This window comes from Leptonychotes weddellii, chromosome 10 (assembly GCF_054177405.1).
Source record: "Leptonychotes weddellii isolate Sample4059 chromosome 10, ASM5417740v2, whole genome shotgun sequence".
NCBI classification, from domain to species: Eukaryota; Metazoa; Chordata; class Mammalia; order Carnivora; family Phocidae; genus Leptonychotes; species Leptonychotes weddellii.
Genome location: NC_138378.1, coordinates 108072488 through 108076528, shown reverse-complemented (window position 1 = coordinate 108076528; position 4041 = coordinate 108072488).

Sequence of the window (4041 nt, the reverse complement as noted above, 5' to 3'; positions counted from 1 at the left end):
ACAGAGTAGCAATTCACAAGGGGAGAGAAGATGCCAAGGCACAAATACTGAATTAGATTATACTTGACCTAAAGGGGGCCTTTAATTTTCAGAGGCTTTAACACTAACCTAAAATATAATTTCATCTGTGATACTTTATAATTGTGAATGCCATGGTGTGTACCTAGGCATGTTTCAGGTGAGTTTGAGGTGCATTGCTACCTTCTGCTTTCAGTTGCTGAATGACTGAAACACCAAAAATTTATTGAGCACCTGAAATGTCTCAAACTCTCAGATAAGTCTTTTATTTAATACTCATAGTGAGTCAGTGAGATAAGGCAATAATTATTCTCATTTTATAGATGAGAACGCTGAGTACCAATGAGGCTACGTGACTTACCCAAGGGCAAACAGCCAGTAGGTGAACCAGGATTCCAACTTAGATTTGTTTGACATCTTTGTCAAGGTGGGATTCCTGGAGGAGGTGGTCTGAATTTCAGTTTGAATGAAGGTCTGTTGGTCACTCAGACTTCTGAAAATTTGGTTATTTACTAGCATGCTACCCTTGTCACCTACAAATTGTAGATGTAGATTGTAACTCAATTTCAGTACTCCAGCAAAATCTACCCTTCTCTCCTTCTTAATGGAAACATTGGTAAACTTCATGAAATCAGGGAATAAGGCTATACTCTTCACCATTTATTTCCAATGTCTAGCACAGTAACAAGTGGATGGAGATCAATGTCTCTTAAATGAATAAATGAAAAGCAATTTCTAGGCTCAGTTTTGCACCAATGTTTCTGGGGATCCTAGAGCAGTGGACAAGCCAACTCATCCAAGGAAGTGATCACTGAATCAAGACTTTTCTGGATAGTTATGTATGCAGCCTTGAACCAGATGCTAAGTCTGGATTAAGATAAGTTTGGAGGAGGCAGATATTAGGTATCTGTCCTCAAAACTCAGAATCTGATCTGGTTCCATCTTCCAGAGCATTTCTTATAGGTTATACCAAGCCACCAATGACGTAAATAAAACATCCAGGTTTCTTGCAGAAATGTTACTCCACTATCCTTCATTCAATAATGCAGCACTTTATAACAAGCTTTATAATGAGGCTATGAATTAAAGTGATGCATGGCTTTTCTGAGTACAATATGCATCACAACAGCCTGTATTAACAATTTAAAACCATATAATGTGCTTTATAAGCTAATAAAGTAGTTGCCTCTAAATGATTTATCAAATATGAATAATGCATCCAGAAATAACTCACAGGAACAGGCCAGCCTCCTCCCCTCCTTTGCTCAGACTTTCTCCACAGATGATGCTGAGGACTCATGGGAACTGAGTTACTGGGTTCTAGCCATCAGCTCCCTGCTCTGCTAGGAAGCCTGCCTGCATTCTCCCCAGAGCGTCCCTGCTTATTCTATTCCCTGTTGTTCCAGCCCAACTCTCTGCTTCTCCCCTTATCTGCCCTTTTCTCTATCTCTTTATCTTCCCCTCTATAGAGTTCTCCCATTTGGGATCTTGCTCATTCCCTCATCTGTTCTGCTTCATTCAAGAGAGGCAAGGGGCGGGCGCCTGGGTGGCTCAGTTGGTTGAGCGACTGCCTTCGGCTCAGGTCATGATCCTGGAGTCCCAGGATCGAGTCCCGCATTGGGCTCCCTGCTCGGTGGGGAGTCTGCTTCTCCTTCTGACCCTCCTCCCTCTCATGCTCTCTGTCTCTCATTCTCTCTCTCAAATAAATAAATAAAATCTTTAAAAAATAAAAATAAAAAAGAGAGAGGCAAGGGGCTATCCTAGGAAGTTGTCAGATAGGAACAGTTATGTACAGAAGATTATGCAGTCAGTAGATTAAGTAGTCAGAAGGAAGAAGCCCAGAAGAAGAACAGTTATACATGGTTTCTAGGCTGCTAAGGCATAGTTACATTGTATGTAAACTTCCCAAACCCCTAAATACTAACTAGATCATGCTCAGAATTTTGTCTTTTGAACACTGCATTTGTGAACTCTAATTTGTGATTATCTAAAGACTCAAAGCATGGTGGATCTCAGTCTGGGCTTTTTTTGGGGGGAAATCTGATTTGAGAAATAAATATACATATATAGAAAACCAAAAGCACAGAGGAGATATTTTCAAGAAAACATTGCTTCAACCTAACAATGAGAACAAGGTAACTCATTGGGAACTCACTGGATAGCCTAAACAATCTAAACAAACTAAATTTCTAATAGTCATGAGCACTTGATAGGAGAAAAAAAAAGACCCATGACTGCTACAATCCTTAACAAAGAAGTGCAAAGAGAACAAACTTGCCATAGGCTGGGATGTTAAAGAAAGACAAATTTATGAAATACATGTGGAGCCTGGCAAAATGGATGAAAATTCTAAAGAGACCTAGCCACAGTTTGAGCCTATATCCACACAAAAACTCATTCCCATATCAAATGCAAAGGGGTTATGTGCTAAAGACGACATGAAAGGTAGGAAATCTGAGAGAAATCCCTCTTTCACAAGAATACTTCAGCAGTCTTCTGAAAGTTGGAATGAGGCAGCAAAGAGGAGAGAGATCTCTGGAGGCACAAGAAGCAGGAGGTGGGTAGGAATTAGATAAAAAGAGAATTTTTCACCAACCCAAAAGCTTAGAGCTAATCTGTAAAGTATAGAGAGATCTCCTTGCATTCAGAAAGCTGGACGCTTGTCCATAAAGCATAAAAGGATCTCTGGAATACCTCTAGTGTTCAGATCCCAAGCCATTCTAAAGGAAAAATCCTGATATGGCCCTCACAATTTTGAAATTAAAAGTTAAATCAGTTAAACCTACAATAATGCCCAGATCCAAGTCATCAAAAAATTAAACTCACTCAAACCTCCTCCAATATTATCTTAACAGACACAGTGGCATGCCATCTTTTGGAGTTAGACATTGTTTATCTCAATCTCTCCTGTTCTTCTACACAAAATGACTGGCATTCAATCAAAAATTTCAAGGCACATAATGAAGCAAGGGAATGCACTGCATGGTCAAGATAGAAAGCACTCAAGAGACTGCCTAGATGGAATTAACAGACACAGAAACTAAAATAATTATTATGGAGTTTCCACTTCCTGTCATGATGGAGTGACTTCTACCAGACTATCTCTCCTGCCATAACTACCATAAAAATGGGTGCCGTCACTAGCTCTTTCTCAGGGAGTGGAAAACAGGTAACACAAGAAAGAACCTATGAGAAAAGGAACTCATGAGTTGAGCTTCTTGATCACCAGCTTGGGGAAAGTATCCTATTTGGGCAAAAACTGATGCAGATCCAGAGAGCAGGACTGTCCTATTGAAATTAAGAAGAAATCAGAATTTGAAGCTGCTGAAATGCATTAAGTCTATGGAGTGGGATATTGGGGAATGGAGGCTGTGAAGAGAATGGGTTCAGAGTTCTCTACAAGTCTGAGATTAACAGATGGACCATATGTGTTCAGAAAGAGACCAACCAATACTTCCTGGAGAGCAGCCATTATGAGGTTGGGAGTGGAAGAGAGATACTAGGGTCTGAGGCTCTCTGAGGGAAAAAAAATGCTGAGGGATGTTAGAGTACAGGCTGTGCCAGAGTACAGAGATCTCATGAACAAATTCTTTATTTTATGATGTTATGTTAATTGCCATACACTACATCATTAATTTTTGATGTAGTGTTCCATGATTCATTTTTTGCATATAACACGCAGTGCTCCATGCAGTACATGCCCTCTTTAATACCCATCACCAGGCTAACCCACCCCCCCCACCCCTCTCCCCTCTAGAACCTTCAGTTTGTTTCTCAGAGTCCATAGTCTCTCATGGCTCGTCTCCCCCTCCGATTTTCCCCCCTTCATTTTTCCCTTCCTGCTTTCCTTTTTTTTTTTTATTTGTTTCAGGGTACAGGTCTGTGATTCAACAGTCTTACACAATTCACAGTGCTCACCATAGCACATACCCTCCCCAATGTCTATCACCCAGCCACCCCATCCCTCCCACCCCCCACCACTCCAGCAACCCTCAGTTTGTTTCCTGAGATTAAGAATTCCTC